At 48.2% G+C, this 18,025-nt stretch overlaps 1 long non-coding RNA gene across 1 annotated transcript; it reads left to right on the forward strand.

The window, feature by feature from the left end:
- Positions 1–1,159: 1,159 nt before the first annotated feature.
- LOC142412326 (uncharacterized) lies at positions 1,160–8,350 on the forward strand. Its single transcript, XR_012776459.1, has 4 exons — positions 1,160–1,229; positions 1,816–2,192; positions 2,981–3,130; positions 7,016–8,350. It is a non-coding gene; the product is annotated as an uncharacterized LOC142412326 (long non-coding RNA).
- Positions 8,351–18,025: the final 9,675 nt, after the last annotated feature.

An 18,025-nucleotide genomic window follows, 5' to 3' on the forward strand; every position in this document is an offset into this window, starting at 1 on the left:
AACCCTGATGTTTTTAGTCCTTTCTGAACACGAATCTTCTGAGCACTTATCTTGATTTATTAACCTGATTGTTTGAACACAGAGAAACAATCTGGAGCTGCGACCTTCGTTCAGGAAAGCGCATGCTCAAGTATTTCTGCTCTGAATCCCTCCAAGCTCAGTGCAAAGTGTGTGAAGGACCCTGATGTGCACAACAAGGCTCTTCAGAGACACAGGTAAGCGTATGCAGCTCCCTCTGCAAGGTTTGGGTATGGTTGGCTCTTGTGGTCTGCATGGGGTAGTGGGACCTGCACCACGCGGTTACCCAAACAGGGTCTGATGGAGGGCTCCAGTTGTATCGACAGACCTCTCCACGGCTGAGGAACCCCAGCCCGGCCAGCGTTGATGGGGCTCTCTCTGCTCTGGAGCAACGTTGGCACGGGCTGAGCTCGCCTGGAGACCGTGACAGGGCACTGCGCTGCACGCACGCACTGGCCGTTGGCGGGGTTGCTGTCTTATCGAGAACAGCTGGGTTTCAGGGGATGTCACCCCATGCAGTTTCATTAAATAACCTTCTCTGTCTCTCCAAAGAAGACCTGGAGATCACCTCTTCCTACATGCTTTGGGAATGTGTGGTGTCTTAGCATCAGTATAGCTCCCATTCCCCGTTTGTCCCGTGGCGGTATTTGAGGGTCCCAGCATGGGTGCCACACGGACACGGCACAGAGAGATGGATGCCATCCCCCAGAGCCTTGCAGTGAAAGTGTATTTCCCCAGTGAGCGGCAGGATGAATAATGCTCTCAACATTTTCTGTGGAGCTCCGCAGCCTGTGTGACGAGGCAGCAGTCGTCTGGGTCGTTATACCTCCCTTCCTGTTACTCACAGCAGTACTGACTAATTCACACATTTCTGGCCAACGTTTTTCCAACTTGGCTGCCTCAAAGAAGGCACCTCTGACAAGAGCAGCTGGGTTTCAGAAGGTGCTGGGGAGTCCCTGCTGCCAAGCAGAGTCAAATTCGCAATTGCTGGCCTAGATTCTCTTTATAATTGCAAATCCGTAAGCGTTATCGTTGCAATGGGAACCGGGTATTTTTTTTAATCTCACGGAGCTGATCTGAGTGTGCTGCAAACAGCCTGGGTGGACCGAGGAGCAGCGCAGATGCATGGCAGGGTGGTTCCCAGCCCGTGGTGGAGCTGTCTCTGCGGTGCAGACTGCAGCGCAACTGCTGCTGACAGTGTCAAGTATGCGGTGCATGACTGGGGAAGCGTCTGCTGGATGCGATTAGTGCTTCTTCTGCAAGCTGGGTGTTGGAAAAGGAAACCGATGGAAACAATAACGGAAGCCAATAAACAGCCTTGTATACAGCGAACTTTTACATTCTCCATTTCGTAAGAAATAGCAATTGCTCAGGGCCAATATCATAAACGCCCATCTCGGAGTGCTGCTCTCCACACTGACGATGACCAGATGTTTAGTCAAATCTGACTAACCTCTGTTTCACAAGTTCAGGCTTTTCCTGTGCGCTGGGCCAAACCCAAAGCTCACGGGCATGATGGAGGGCCTCCGTGGGACACGGGGACTTTGAGACGTTTTCAAAGCTCCGAGGTCGTTCATATAAATTTTGGAAAGCGGTCCTCAAGCGGCTCTCACTGTGTTTTGAGCACTGTTTGCTTCTGGGCTTTGAAAACGTGTCAGATGTAGACATCAGTAAAAACCTGGCGTTGTGAGTGACACTGGAGCGAAACCTGGGGATGGGGAAAGAGAGAATTTAACAAGCTTAACTCACGCTACTTGCATTACGTCTTGAATACGTTTCTCTCCCTCTCTTCTCCAGAGAAGTCTCAGTGGGCATCACAGAGGCAGCTGTGTTTCAGATTTTATGTGCTGACTTAAGGAAAACTAAGTTTTGGCCCTTTGTGCTCTTTCCCAAAGTACATGCTGCGACTATATTTTTGATTTAGGGATGATTTGCCGTGGCTTTTGATTATCAGTCTTGACTGATCCTGATGTGACTTTGTTACGTCAAGAAAGCCCTTTCCATGAAAGCTGTCTCCAAGGCAAGCTCTGTGGGCCTGCAGGTGAAGTTCAGAGAGGCAGCAGGTCTCGTGGTCTTTCCTTCTCATTTCCAACCGAGAAGAGTGGAACCGGTGGGACGGTGGCACAGGGACGATTGCCACCTTTGGCTCCCAGTGACAATGAGTTATCATGCAGGTAAGGGTTTCTGAAAATCCCTTTTCACCCAGCAATGCTCTGGCTGTTGAAAGTGGCTCTGAAGGAGGGTCCGTACCCAGAATTGGATTCATCTCTGTTACAGTCTGATCTGCCTAATGGCCAGGACTGAGAGATCCTCAGCTGGATCGAGACTGAAAAGGTCTGGGACAGATGTTGCATTTCATGCCTGGGTTGCCTCCTAGTCAGCATACACAGGACAGCGTGATTGGCTTGGGCTCAGAGCTTGTCAGGGAAACTTCTCTTTTAATCCATAAATGTAACAGATTTATTCTGTTTTCACTTATCCCGTGGTGCCTACTGTGGCCTCTTTGAAGTGATAGTGTGGCTTGGTGTCCCTTTGACAATTGCCCGCTGCACAGGTGCCTCCTGGACACGCAGAGTGAAAACCCAGCATATTTTAGCACAAAACTCCAATGCATAAATTTCTCCTGTAACTCCCCTAAATCACATACTCATCTATAAAATCCTCAAATATTTCCACTTTATTCTACCCTCTCTCCTTCCCACCACATTTGCATCTTTCGCCCCCTATCATAACAACACTCGGAAGAATCAGTGGAAGGCTTGTCTGTAGCCTCTGCAAGGTCTGGGTCTGTAAGTATACCTGAATTATTCTTCACCCATCTAGGGAGTCCTTAAACTCTTAGATATTGCATATGCACACCAAACAGCACCTTAAATTACTTCCTTTTCTATTAAGCTCCAATAGAGAGACAATTTTGGGGGTGGGATGTGCATGCTTTTCTGAACCATCATGTGTTTTCCAGAATTGCAGCCTTCGTGGCTACAGCTCGTTTCCAACGCAGGAGAGCCACATCCAGGAGCTCGAACTCCTGGTGTGAAGTGATGAGCAAGAACCCTCAGCTGCCCCATGTGTTTCTCCCTATAGATGAAGATCAGCTGGATGGTGTCTCCAGGTAAGCTAAGAAAAGGTTTAGCAGGTCAATAAATAGCTGTCTGTTAGAGCAACGTGGGGTGGAGGTCTTCATGGTGGAGAATGAATCACAAACTTGTGGATTACCCGGTGTTCTTGTCTAAGAAAACAAACAATTTGTTGGCAATCTGGACAAACAGTGATTTTTTTTTTTTTAATTTTTTTTTTTTAGCAGGACTTGTTCTAAGCCAATGATGACAGCATGTCTCATCCCAGCTTGTTATAAGAAATCCTACATTCAATTCAGCTCTCGTAATAGACTGCCTACTCATCTGCTAGGAACAGAAATGATACTAAATGCTTTGTACTGTTTTTTCCCCCCAGTATTTCACATAACAGTACCGGCATTGATGGCTTGCACTGGTGCGTCCTAAATCCCAGTCGCAGAAGCAACGTACTGTTGTTGACAGTGATGCTAGCAGGATTTAAAAGGCTGGTTGTTGCTTTCCTGGCAAGCTTTTTCAGGTCCCTTGGTCCCTCTGTACCACCCCGTCCCCGGAAGACCAGGTGATGCCTCTTGGACACACAGGGCTGTACCGGGCAGCGGGGACCTGAGGGGACCAGGGCTGTGGCCCCTGCCACCTTCCTCAGCGGCACCCAGCCTGTGCACCGAGCCACCGCGGGGCAGGGGACAGCCGACCTCGGCAGCATCAGGGGCCGCTCTTGTTCCCAGGCAGTGATTCGATGTGGACCAAAACACCCGCATTGTGCAATACCAAAGCTTGCAGGCAGCACAAGTGAAAAGTAATCTCCACGTACTTGATCTGTGGATTGATCAATGTTCCTCTGGGATGGATAAAGCTGTCTTGTAGGTCTGGCCTGGCCTGGCCTCTCGCCTGCTCCTAGCAGAGGGGAACGGAGCCATCAGTATCTGTTTGGTTTCCATGGCTTTTGTAAAACTGTCCTTCGACTTCTGAATTTACCTGTATCCTATGGAGAAGGAGCCTTTTGTGCACCCCCGATGTTAACCATGGTAGGACGAGGCATTAGTTTTACTCCTCTCTACTTCCAGGCAAAGTTTCTGCGTGCGGGCAGAAGGAAAGCAGGTTTGGGGAGTGCTCTTCCCTCCTCAGACCCGCGCGCTGGGATGCACACTGCTCCCTTGTCCCTGTTAGAGGCAACGTATGAGCTGGTGTCACACACAGCTCTCCATTTCTGTCTATGTGCCTTCCCTAAGAAGAAGGATTTCTGTCTTAGCGCTGCCTGTAAAAATTAGGAAACGTTGGTGTTTTATAGCTTGGCAGGCATGGAAGCTGGGCCTTGACCGCTGCGCCGTGAGGGGACAGCATGTCCTCCCTTCCACTGTTTAAAATAGGTTGATTTGAACACTATAACAGATTAAGGCACTGTGGGTGTTTAAACTTTCAGGATGATTGATCACCTCTCGGAGAGAGGCAGATGGTACCGTGATGAGTTCCAGATCCTTTCAATTGAGCATCTCCAGGGAAAGCTTTATGGACCAGGCTGGGGGGAGGGTGCTCTTAATTTAATTATTTTTTAAAAACAATGTAGGATTTCAAATTAAATCCTCTTGGCTCATAAACAGCAACTCTAAAAATTGTCTCAGTTTAAAATAAACTGCCTGAGCCGCTCTAAGATGTGGGCCAGGCAAAAGGGCCTTGGTTCACAGCCCCCCAAAGGCTTGGGGAAGGCTCGGAGCGGGTCGGACTGTGTGCCGTGTTCTCACCCGAGTGCTGCTGCGTGGCCCCTGAAGGGAGCCCAGGTCTCCTCCCAGCCATGTGGCCTTGGACGGTGACCACTGCCAGCTCCTGGGCTCTGCCAAAGGCATCTGCATTAATGCCCCCGTTTGCATTACCCTACTTAGGGGCTTTTCATCCCTGGAGTAGGAACGAGCTTTCAGACCTACTTAAAATACTCCAGTGGCTGTACTGACGCTGTTAGCCCAGTAACCCCGTAACAGGGCTGATGCTCAATGAGCTATCATTGATCTTCGTTAGTGAAAAGCAATAAGCAACTAATGAGCAAAGCTCAGCAGCTTCCCAAACATGTCCCACCTCTCTGCTAGCCTCGGTTGTCTGAGGAGGGGAAGAATTGATTAGAAAAAGTCATTTGCCTTCTTGCTTTCTGGCATAGCTTTTAACATTTTTCAGCAAGTGTGCCATGCTGCATCAGTCTTCCCCTCATCTGGAGCAGGTTCCCGCCAAGCATCCTCTGCGGCTGTGGTCTCTGTGTCCAGGGCTGCGCCTCCGCCTTCCCTCGCCGTGGTCTCCGCTGTTTGCCGGGGAGGCTGGGAAATCGCACGCTGGCTTCAATTCACAAACCGTATGAACTGTATGAACACTGAAGGAGCAGATTAGTTTTTCAAAGGCAGTTTCTGGGCTTTACGGTGATGTAAAGTTTCTCTGTAAGCCAGTTGGCAGCACCGCCTGGGTAAAAGCCCGTGCTGTGTCACCCTTCCTTGAAGTGCGCTCCCAGCCTGCCCAAACCCCAGCTCTGTGCCTGCTTGGGCTGTCTGGCTTGACTTCTGCAATTAGTTAAAGGTTATTGTAGGTTTAAAATGTTGCCTGCTTTGGCAGTATCTGCAGTCCCTTAAGGCAAAGATGCCTGTTTATTGTTATTACACCATCTAAGCACAACACAGAGGAGTCCCTGTAGAAAAGAGTATTTCAGTGAAGCGGATTTTTTTCAAAAAGGAGTCTTGGCTGGCCTCTGAAACTTAAATGCCATTGGAAACTAATACTAAGGGTTTGTTTGGTTTTTTTTTCTGCATAAATCACGTCTCAGAGCTTTTGTTATTCTGCTCTCATCCTGTCGTATCTTCCCAGCGCTGATAAAGAGCACTTAGCTGCTGTCCCAGATCCCCAAGGGGTGAGCAGAGCCCCCGGGGCTGCCGGTGGGTTTCCCGGGGGCCGAGCGAGGCCACGCTCTGTCCCCCAGGCATCGTGTGAGATCAGCGGTGCTGCCCACGAGGCTACGGTCAGCCCACGCTGCGGCGGCAGCCCGGTGTGTGGTGGTGGTTTACCAGCGCTGATGGCTCCACCTCCGCGAGCGTGTTTATTCAGTCGCTTCTGCTGCGCAAGCCTGCTTGCAAACAAACTTTGCCAGCATTGTGCTGGGCTGGGAAAAATGCTGGCGAGTAGCAAAATGACTTTCCACTAGCTGCCGGTCGGTCTTCACTGGGGTCCATCAACTGTGTTTTGTGCTTTGTCCGAGCATCACTGGTGTTAGGACAGTCTGCCTGTGCGGTCTTGTTCCTCTGTGCTGGAAAATGGAAGAAAAAACCCTAATAATCTCTCTTTCCTGGCCTTGGTTCTCTTCAGCACAGCTGCCGGGCGGACAGGGCAGCATATGCGTGGGGCTGGGTGGTAGCACGGCTCTTCTCCCGTAAGGCCACGAGCTATGTGGGCTGCTGAGCTGCCTGTGGCTACTCGCCATGTACAGGAGGCGGAGGAGACAGCATCGCTCCCCATGTGCTGGGGCTGGCCTGCCACCCAACCTGCTCGGGGCTCCCGGGGGTGCCTCTGCCGGGGGTCTGCTGGGAGCCACCACGTCCCAGACCTTCAGGAACAGCTCCTCGGGGGCTCAGTCTTTTTAACACTAAATACCCAGCCACCAGATAAGCCATCTCCAAAAGGAGGAAAACCCCTTGTAGGATGGGCTTGCATATGAATTAAAATAAGCAAATGCCCTGAAATCTATTCTGGGCTTATCTTCAGAGGAACTGGAATATCCAGTTCAGTATGAAAATCCCTGCATCCTTCAGAGTGTGAAGCGAGGGATAGCTGGGAAGTGAGAGAGAGTCTGACGGGCTGTTTCAAGGGTTTGAATGCTTGTGCATTTTTATATGGCAGAGCAAAACTATATATATATATATATATATATGTGGGTTGGGTTTTTTTCCCTCCAGCACCCACCTTTGAAGCTTTCCCCACACTCCACTGGGGCCATGCAGAGGAACAGCCAGCCCAGCATTGCCTTCATTTCACGCACGTTGACGGGAAGATGCTAAATAATAGGAGAATTCAGTCCTCCTCTTGCTTGCACCCCGGTGGGTGCAGGTGGCAATCCTGCTGCTCGGAGGGAGGAATCAGGCTTTGCTGGGCCCTGAAGCATTTGCTCGTTTCTGATTACTCTAAGCCAGGTAATTCTGGATCATTGCAATAACGTGGAATAAATACTGAGGTCTTTTTAATTCTCCAGCTCACTAGAGAAGACACTGATGCATCGCTCTGATCCTTTCCTACTATTAACCAGCAGGGCAGCCACAAGTGAAATGGAAATATCTCTGTAGATATAATGCCTGACTGTATAGCCTGTGCGTTGCCTGCGGTATCTATTGCAGATTTTCCAGTGATCTGGCACATGATGAACAGGAATGATTTCTGATTTCACTCCTGACCCCCCTCATCGTGCATGCATAATTTAGCAAGAATAATGAGCCAGATCATCGTGTCTGCTATGATATACCAGCTGATGAAGTGGCCTATCATCTCTGCAGCTAATAGCGCATCCTGGTGTGAGCAGTGGTTTGAATGTCTTGGCTTTTACTGAGAGCACTGAAACTTTTGAGTGGATTTATTTCGCTTTTCTCCTTGCATTTGATGTGAACTTTATGCTAATGCATTTCAACTCTCTTGATGTTCCTGTCAATATTCCAACTTTCACATCTTTGCCAGTGAGAAGCAAATCAATTAGGTTCCTAAAACTTCACAGGAGTGATGGTTTCAAAGCAATTGCTTGTAAACACATTACTCAGGGAAGACTATTAGCAGAATATTCATGGTATAGGTTTAGCTTCCATAAGGAAAAAATTCAGGCTTAAATATCTCTATGTGCTTTATCTGCTGTACTTTCCCTTTTGGGACTCTGTAAGTACTATGTGAGATTCTAATATTATATAGAATTAATCTTTTTGAAGAAAAAGATATAGATGAAATATCTGCCTAAATTCTGAATTGTACTGGTTTTTTTCTGCTTTGTTAAATGGCAACTGTGGTAACGATCCTTTTTGAGGATGAGGTTTTAATAGCAGTGTACATTATACCAATGTTTTCCTAAAAGCATGAAGTGGAATTTACACTTAAATGATCATTTGATTAAAAGTGGGATTATGTGAACTCACAGGAATGATCTTTCAGTGAGGATAAGATATGCCTCATCTCTCTGAGGGTAAGCTGGGAGGAACCCTCCTGGAATAAGCAGGGTCGCAGTGTTATTACAAACCTCCCACTGTTTCGAGAAGAATTTGGGCCAACACTTATTGAAATACAGTGCTGATACATGCCTGTAAAGTTACAGTGCATCCCCCACCCTTCTTTGCAGTGGGCTGCAAAAATCCCTTTAGACCTCTTTTTGGTAAAGGTAAGTCTGAATATTGTGATTTTTTAAAAAGACTTTTTATAGGGTTTTAAAGATTTTTAAACCCCTCTGCCAGTGCTCAGCTGGGCAGGGAGAGGGGGGTTCCCCTGCAGCCCTCTGCTCTGCAAAGTCCCACCACTCCATTGCTTTCTGCTTTCTCTGTGCCGTTTTAGGAACCATGCACACCTTTCATCCCTCTGGGCATGCAGCTTACCAATGCCTGCTGCAGCCCGGAGCCTGCGATGTGATGCTGCGGAGCCTGTCAAGCCGCTTGAACAAGAAACAGCTGCTCTGCCTCCTTCTTCGGTCTCTCTGGTTTTAGAGATAAGTTGTTTTTCTCTCCCAGCTCTGTTTGGATGCCATCTTCAGAGCTGCTTCCCTGCCTGAGAAGACCCTGGAGATAAATGCCTCTCTGGCATTTCCCTGCTCTCAGTAATACATGGATGCCTTTCGTGCCCCAAATTACTGAAGCAGAGCTTCGCTACTTTGTGCTGGGGAACTATAGGATCCTTTGCCATTGTGCAAACTGTGCCTGAAACCCCATCGGGTATCCCTGTCCCACAGGCTGTTAATCGACCACGGGACCAGTTGGCATTTTTCAGGCAGCCGGGGTGTGAGTACCCTTGCAGCGTGTCATTCACAGCTCGCTGGCTTGCGCTCAGGACGTAACTTGTTGCAAACATAGAAACTTCTCTGGAAAGAGTTTGGCAGGTTATGTCCTTGGAGAATTATGATTGTGCCACAGGCTTTGTAATAAACTAACTTTGATACAAATATTATTTTATTAAGTTTGATGGGAGAACTAAACAAAATGGGTTTTGGGTAGTTATGTCAGCATTAAGCTGCTTTCCCATGTTAATACCCCATAAATAAAAAAACGACAACATATTCTTTGTTCAGAACCATACACAGACTGTTGCACAATATCCTTGTTTACTGCGGATGAGCTTTATTTTCTATGATTTTTGACTTGCCATGGTTGGAGCACAAGTGGCCAGGACCTGGGTCTGAGCAGAAAACAGCCCCCCAGGAGGGGGGGAGCCCGGCGGCTGCAGCAGGGCTGGGACGGCAGCAGGGGTGGCCGTGGTGGCCGGGGAGTGGCTCTGCTGGTGGTCACCGCTCTGGGGACACGGCAGGAGCCGTGGCCTGTGAGAGGAGGAGCAGGTCTCCGTGGAGGTGCTCCCGCACATCCACAGCGGTTGATGGTGTGCAGTGGAAATCACTGGCAAGTGCAGTGTTTCCTATGTCAAAATTGCAGCTGGTGGCTTAGGCTGGGGATCAGTGAGAGCTCAGCAGGGAGGGGACGTTTCTGTGCCCTCGCCAGCTGACCGGCAGCCCTTTGCCTTATTACGGTACCAGCCTGTCAGCGGGTCCCCAGGGTTAGCTGGCAAGAGCTGCGTTCATCTCCTTGCTGCACTGGTCGCACGGGCGGGCTTGCTGTGCCATGCCGGCCCCTCGCTCCACCCTGTGGGACACAGTCCGGCACCACAGCCCCCTTCCAGCTGTGAGCACGGCAGCAGCTCTGCCGGCTCACAGGGCCGATACTGTAACGCAGATGCTCAAAAGGAAGAATTTGACTGCTGCCAGCATTTGGATGCACAAGAGACCTCTAGTCTTCTTGAGTCCTGAGCAGCAGCAGTCAGCGAAGGGCTGCAAAGTGAGACGCCGGCAAGTGGGGAGGTAATGCCGGTGCAAACTTCCTTGCCCTGAAGCTTCAGGGCCAATGATTTCCAGATTTACACTGGGGTAAGCCCAGAATTAAATCATGTGCACGGGGCTGCTTTTGCAGGCAGGCAGCAGGCTCTGCTCAGAGTAAGCCTGTCCGTGTAGAGCTCCTTAAGTCTGTTATTCAAATTATTTCCATACTCAGCATAAAAGCACTGAAGTGATGTAAGCACAGTTGGGCATTAGAGGCAGCCCTAGGACCTCACACAGGCTGTGACCTCGGATGCCATTGCTTATTTTTAGCTCATTTCTTGTGCTTCAAGTAAATGCCAGAAGAGTTGAGGGACACGAACAAAGTGCAGGAGGATACCAAAACGAGCTGCCATCACCTGCGTGGTGAAGCCTTACACAGGCAGCAGGGCCTTGCGTGCTTGCAGGAGAGTACAGCCCTTACAAAGGGCCGGGTTCCTCCCTTTGCTCGCTGCCGGGCTGCTTGCCTGCAGATTTTGAACATCCTTCAAGTAAAAGTCGAACAAAACCGCCCTCCCTGCTCAAAACCTCCCAATTTGTCTCTGCCGGTGGCACGCTGCTGCTAACGGGAGCTGGCGATGCCGAGTACTGGCAGATCTCGTGGCAGTGCAGATGGGAAGTCCGACGGGGGAGCGAGCACGTGCCCTGTGCCTCGCGTTCCAGCTCCGAGCCGATGTGGTTCAGCTGCCAGCGCAGGGCAGAAGCCAGAGAGAGCCTGCGGCTCGGGGGAGGCTGAGCCGAGTTTCCACGAGAGGGGTCCAGCAGGCTCCCCTCCAGCTCCTGGCACCGCAGAGGCTCCCCAGCTCCCTGTTCCCTTCCTGGGGCCTTGCTCATGCTCTATCTCAACCCCACAGTCTGAAATGCAGTTCATGTGCTCCATATATTTTGCTTCTTCCCACCATCCTTCAGCAAGGTCCTGGAGCAAGCAGCAGCAGAAGGCCCCCAGTGTTTCTTCTGTAGGCAGCGGCCGAGGGGGATGGGATGCGTACTGCTCCCTCAGGTGTCATGGGCGGCTGCGAGACAGCCAGTTTCAGAAAACTGGCTCTGTCTTTGGGGAGATTTGCAGTGATGATGGCTCCTTCCAATCCCACTCGTCCTAGCTGATATCCCTGTGCTGTTCTGCTTTCCTTCTCATCTCCGTATTCCTAATTTCTCCTCCGAACTGCCTGTCTCTCCCCATTTCATCCCCTGTCCCGCAGTCGGGGGCTGGCTGTGGTGGTATGACCAGGCACCTTTCTGCAGAGGCGTAGCACGTGCTCCGATTGAAGCAGGTTCTCGCAGAAATACTGAAGGCTGCTGAGACCAACGCCTCCGTGATGTCAAAGTGCTGCTCCACATCCAGACAAACTGCTGTAAGATTTTAACTGAGTCAAAACAACGATTTTCTTTTTCCTTCCCATTCCTGATGGAAACATTTCCACTAAAACCTTCCTGAAAAATTCAGCCTCAGGCAAACACCTGGCTTGGACAAAAAATCTCCATGTGATTGATTTGATTCGTGCAGCTTTACAAGCACCTGAAAAGGCAAGGGGTGGAGGCAGAAAGCGCTGGGCAGTTGGTGGCCGCAGCTCCCTGCAGAGCCCAGGAGGCCTCGGAGAGGCGAGGAAGCAGCTGGCCAGGGTGCAGGGTTGCCGGCCGGAGCGTGCTGCTCGCCCGGCGCCAATGGCCGAGGCCAACAGCGGCGCTCGGCTCTGACTTCATCGGGAATTAGCTTAAAATAAAATCCTATCAAGGTTTCCCTTTCTAATTCTTGCTTTTTGGTGGGCACACACAAATAAGTATTTGGCATATAGTGCGTGGAGCTTTTAGTGCCTTTTGAAAGATTTCTTTAATACCAAGGCTGACTGGAAGTAGGTCAACTGAAAAATGAGTAAATTACACTTGCAAAAATGCATTAGGAGCTGCAGCGTGCATAAATCTAACTGCCATTTAGCAGAGGTCCTAACAAATTAGAAATTAAAGTTTTAGATAGAAAAGTTTTCCAGGCTGGGGTCGGCGAAGCAGCCTCTGCCTGCCCTGACGTTGCTCTTCCACCTCGCCTGGAGAGCGGCAGGAGCAGCGTACGGGGCAGCTCACGACACGGCTTCGTGTGTCAGATCGCCTGTCTTTTTTTCTTGTAAGGTTAGGTTATTCCATGCAAACTTGTTTCTTGGTGCACTCTTTATAAAAAAGGATTAATGTTGCTACCACTAGCAAAGCCCTGTTCAGGGACAATGAGTGCTAGGCACTCTTCTGAAAATCAAAACCTGCAGCTTATGTTGATATGGTATTGGGGCATCACCAAGGTTTTGAAGCTAGAAGCCTTCAAAATCCTTCCAACTTTGGTCACTGAAAAGCCAAACTCATAAACTTGCAACTCTTGCTCTTTTTCTTAACAAGGCGGGGGGGGGGGGGGTCAGAGGAAATACAGTTTCAGCAAGGAAAATTTAAGTCTTTTTTAATTTTCTTTTTAGAGAAAAAAAAAACCCCAAACACCCTAAAAACCCAACCTTTCAAAACTACAGTCTCAGTATGCCCAGCTAGAAATGCTAGCAAATCTGTTTCTCAAAGGACGTTCTTTAGTCTCTAACAAGCGTTTTAAATACCAAGTCTCCAAGAAACAGCAAACAGTTTAACATAAATATATTGGGTGAATTGTGAAGCCAAATACTTTGAAAATGGCATTTTTAAAAAATATTAGTGTTTTCTTGTTTCTCAGGCTTATAGTTTCTGGGCCAAGCACCTTCAAACTCCAGAAAATCAAGATTTTTCCTCCTCTCCCTTTCCTCCCACCTAATTTGAACGTTGTTCTCTCTTCCCCAGTATGGTTCTTGTTCTGCTGTCTGCTAGGCATGCCGCCTCCTCCAAGCACACACAAAACTTGTGTTGTATTTAAAAATGAATATTTGTTATGCCCTGGCACCCATGCTCATCCAGCTCTCATTTGAAGGGGAAGTACTTGATTTTCTTCAAAAGGTAGCAGAAGACTAGTAGTCAAGAAAATAGCTTTTAAAAGAAGTGCCTGCCTTTAAACACCTTTCCGAGTGCTTATTTTACTGACTGTATGCACTCTCAGATACTCAGGTGGGGAAGGTATGTCAGCATGTGCCGCTGAAATCAGTTAGACAAGCAAGTTTAAAGCACAGCGTGTAAGTGCTCGTCTGTATTGCAGACAGACCGCTAAGCACAGTCACTAGGGAGTCCTGAGTACAGCCAAGGGCAGTTGGGAACGGAGATTTTTAATTGCTACCTAGGTTCATGTTATATTACCTTCACCAGTGGTAATGGTATGTAAGCCTGGAAAACTTCTGTGTAACTCTTCGTTGCTGCTAGAGCTTCTTTATGCTTGCACGGTGAGAAAATTCACCCCGGCACCACAGAAGGCAATGTGAAAACCCCACATTGCTGCATTAAGTCCTCTTGTAAAGCAGAACCATGCTTCGAAATGTTAAGAGGCTTCTTCCTCATCTGTCTTCATCTCCTCCTCCCTTTCCCCAGCTGTTCTGCAGTGAGTTTGTCATCCTCCTTCTCGCTGCATCAATTTCTACCGCAGGGCTGCGGGGTGATGCCACCACTGAATTCCTCTTTCTGATCGAGGGGGAAGTATTTAGCTGAGTTTTGCTCATAATAGCCTAAAAGAAGAGTAAATATGAAAATGGTAAAACTGCTAAAAAATGCAACTGGGCTCCTGGACATAGCATCCCTATGACCCTGAAGAGCAGCAGCGGCTTGCTTGCTTTGTCAGAGTAATGGTTTGTGTGCTCTAAAGCTCTGGAGTCCTGCGTGCTATATATATGATAGTCGGCACTGGAGTGAGGAAACTCAATTACAGGTGCAGCGATTAATGTCCTGTCAGCTCATGGGCTTGCTGTCCTTTGTAACCGTGACCCACACGAGGCAACGAGGCCTTGCAATAAAGTTTAGCTGCTTACCAACACACCAATGCGTCACCTGTTTTATTACACCAGCTGCATTTTTCAGCAGTGGCTTCTACTTCCCCTGTCTTGGAACCTTGGTCTGAACTTTCACAATACCTTCTTGTGCCTTAACTTAGAGTTTGTTTAGTGGACAGCTTTCAGGGAAAACACCCTGGTTTTGCAAGGGAGAGGGGGTATCCTGGACAGTTGCGTTGCACTGAGTTGTTACCAAGCCTATATCTTTAATTCTCCACAAAACCATTAAAAAGAAAGCTATAGTAATTCTACTCCAGGTTAAATGCTGTCTTAAATTGCAGGGAGGGAATTACAGTTGTAGACAGCTAGCAGTTTCATTGTATTTTAAGTAGTTTTTCTCTCATTTTTAAATCTTTTATTTAAGTAGTATGCAGATATTTCTACATCTGTCATGTTTTCGTGCAAAAACATACATGAGCAAACTCAGCAAATTTCTCCTGGGACTGGAACAGAGAGGCATATGCTGATGGGGGATGAGACTAGGGCTGCATACCAAATCACGCGCGTGCCGCCAGTGGCTTTTCGTCCTTGCTGGCAATGGGGTTTTGAATCTTGTTAAAGGAAAGAGCACTGAGCATTATGAGTGCGTAGGCTCCTGGGAAGAAATAAAACCCCTGCCCAGGAGCTTTGCTGAGGCCTGAGCTGCAGGAGGTAGCTTTGGCCAATTTATGGAGACAGGTAAATGAATGGGAATATTCTCCGCCTTGCAAAGGCTTTACCACAGGAATCCCTTGCGAGTCTGGAGCTCTTTGGCAGCATACAGAGAGTCTTCCATCCATATACATATACGCGGCAGATGGCTGTGCCTGTGCACTCAACGCATCTTTCAAAATCACTGCTACGACGTGACTTTAAACTGATGCTTTCCATACCCCTGTATCCTGGAGTGGTGGGTCCTGCCTGCGTAATGGAACAGGATTGTCCTGTGCAAGGTTAAGATAATGGTAAATGAAAAGGTAGTTTTGCTTGAATACAACAGAATACCTATCTGGAAAGGTAAGAGATTCTGCTGCAATCAGTAGAGTTACAGGTCTGTGTACCAGGAACGTGTCAAGTGCGGGACAATGGTTTTCTGTTGTAATTCTGGTTTAATTCTGTTTTAAGCTTTTGAAACTGTGATTCTTCATCGCCTCGGCAGCTGCAGAGTAGCACAGCTCCGCTGACTGCCACGGACCTCCGCTGATTTTCAATGCGTTTGCGTGTTGTTTTGCTGAGGAAGGTGAGGGCGAGTGCGGTGGGGGCACTGGGAGCGCGGTGACGCGCAGCAAGGATGGCAGCCCTGGCAAGTAGACCTGCCTTCTGCCTCGCTGCCTGGCTCTGCTCTGCGCAGCGCGGGCTGGCCTGAATAGCTTCCTCGGAAAGATTTATTAGCTTCCCTCTAAACAGGGGTCAAGGCATGGTGGGGCAGTGCTGATCACAGTTTGGATGAGGACTGGTCTCTGTTTGCCTGGTTTTTCTTACAGTCACGACTCGGAGCCCGTTCACTGTTTCAAAGGAGCAGAGACAGGCATGAAACCTATGGGAGCACCTTTCTTTTTGTCTGTGTGCAAGTTGCTTATTATTATTATTATACATTTTGTCACTTGGATTATACATAATTAGAAATCAGAGCCAAGCAAAATCAGGATGATAAATACATTACCACAAGCAAAATATACGGAATATTTGTCTTTCTGCTCTCTTAGTTAGCTGTTTTGCGCAAGGTATTTCGACAGAGCAATTTATCCTTCTCAGTGACTCGGTATAACTGTATTAGCACAGGATGAAGTAATGATTGTTAATGATTGGTAAATTACTGTCCAAGCTGGTGAATCCCACATGTTTTTGTTACCTATTAAAATTTATCTGTTGGATATTCCTCCACAGGGAACTAAGAGAGAACTGGCCCTTCAGATCCAGGTAACCAACCATCTTATGTCTATTATCAGCAGAGGTTGTGCTCTACTCAAAATCTAACGTATTCCAAATGTCACTTCCAGATGATCCAAAGAGAAGTGCTTACAGATGCCTGAGTTGAGGAGAACAGCAAGGGAAAGGAGAAAGGGCATTACATGCGTCCATCTCCTCAGGAAGTTTTGTCACATTGCCAAAACCCCAAAACATTCAAGTTGCCAAAGCCAGTTTCTCTCGCCCTCTAAATCAGTTCAGTATGCGGGGCAGAAAAGCAGTCTGAGCAGCAGTGTCTTTGAAGGAACTAGCACGGTTCACTTATTTTTAATTGAAAATAATGAACCAGATGTTCAGCATATACTGGGAAACTCAAAACGCATCCCTACTGCTGCGGGGCCAGACCTGCGACTGCCGGAGTGGGACCACGTGTCGCTGGGACAGGCTTCTCCCGTGGAGCTGCTTGGTGTCTCCCTCCCCTCCCTGCACGTTGTCCACGGCCCGCAGTAGGGCTGGGTGTTTGTGCTCCAAAGGTGTTTGTGCTCCAAACCTTTCCCCACCCCATCCCCGCTGCACCACCGCTGACCCCAATGCCAGCACCGCGGTGACTCAGCCCTTCTGCAGGGCAGCTCCTCCTGCCTCCCTCCCTCTCCATGCCTGACCTCGCATACACTCCGATGCGCTTCACAATCGCATTTTGTTTTATATGCTTATTTGGAGTCAGAAAAAGCATAAGTGGAAAAATAGCTGCTGTAACAAGTTACCTGACTTGTCCTTTTCTGCGTGGCTTGGCCGCAGCCCCAGCTCACCGGAGCAGCGCTCAGCAGTCCCCAAGCCTCCCAAGCTCTGGCATCTGGTCTGCTTTCAACTGGAGCAGAAGCCAGCCATTTACAGTGAGGAACAGGAACCGGTGCTTGTGCGAGACGTTTGCATGTGGTAATGTGCTCAATGGCTCTCAGTCTAAGTACTGAAAAACGTAAAACACCCTGGAAAAACTGCTGGCCTTTGGTACTTAACTCTTTGGTGATCATGTAACAAGCAGCTAATAACTGCAGTAACTTGGTTAAAAGTACATTTGTTTCCTCTTTTACTGCTTACTTAAGAGAGAAGTTAAATCTGACTTCCCAGCCTTGTTTAGAAAATCTTTGTAGACTTCTTGTCTTGTCTGCATAAGAGATATTGCTATTTATTTCACTCTTTTTACTCTATTTCAGATTTAATATCCTAGAATTTATTGAATTACTATTTGGTCATTATAAGGTAATGAATTTTCAGGTCCTAGCAAGGATTAATCTATCAAGACGCTGTTTCACAGACATGCTTTCAGTGAGACTTGCTGAATTAGCTTGCTGAATCACGTGTTGTATATGATCATCATTTGCAGTGAGATTTATCTCAGGTGGCAGCATTTCCTGCCTCCAATATGAAAGTGATCCACAGACTTGTATCACCAAGGAAGGGTGATGGAAAAGCTGAAAAGTGGCCCTGACATCTCTACTGCTAACGTCTGACAAGAAGCTAGGCAATGGCTGGGGGAGCGGGTTGCCCAGGCTTGAGGCCGCGCTCCCACCACGTGCCTCGCTGGGCAATGGTAGAGGGGAGACCTGGAGCACAGAACTAAAACACTGGTGAGAACTTCAAGGCCTAAATAGCAATATGAATTCTGGTACACCATTTTTATGCACAAACACATGTGTAATAATGTATATTCTAAAAATATATTATAAATTCCAGCGTACATACAGGGTGTATATACCATTAACACCTTAGCCCTAGTTTTCTGTGTGAAAATGCACAAGCTCCTCTGTGAACTTCAGTTGATCTTTGGTCCTTCCTCTAGCGATCAAGTATATTGTTTAATTTTTTTGGACAGTACCCACATCACTGACGGGCACTTCATAAATATAGCTAAATCCACCCTGGCAGGCTTCACCTCTAATTTTACAATGTGGCTTTCTCTGTCAGATGACTGTGTTTTTTCCTAACTGCTTTAACAAAAGCATCCAACATGATTCAGGTTTATTCTCTTAGCAATCGTACATGTT

Source organism: Mycteria americana, chromosome 7 (genome assembly GCF_035582795.1).
Source record: "Mycteria americana isolate JAX WOST 10 ecotype Jacksonville Zoo and Gardens chromosome 7, USCA_MyAme_1.0, whole genome shotgun sequence".
In the NCBI taxonomy this organism is placed as follows: Eukaryota; Metazoa; Chordata; class Aves; order Ciconiiformes; family Ciconiidae; genus Mycteria; species Mycteria americana.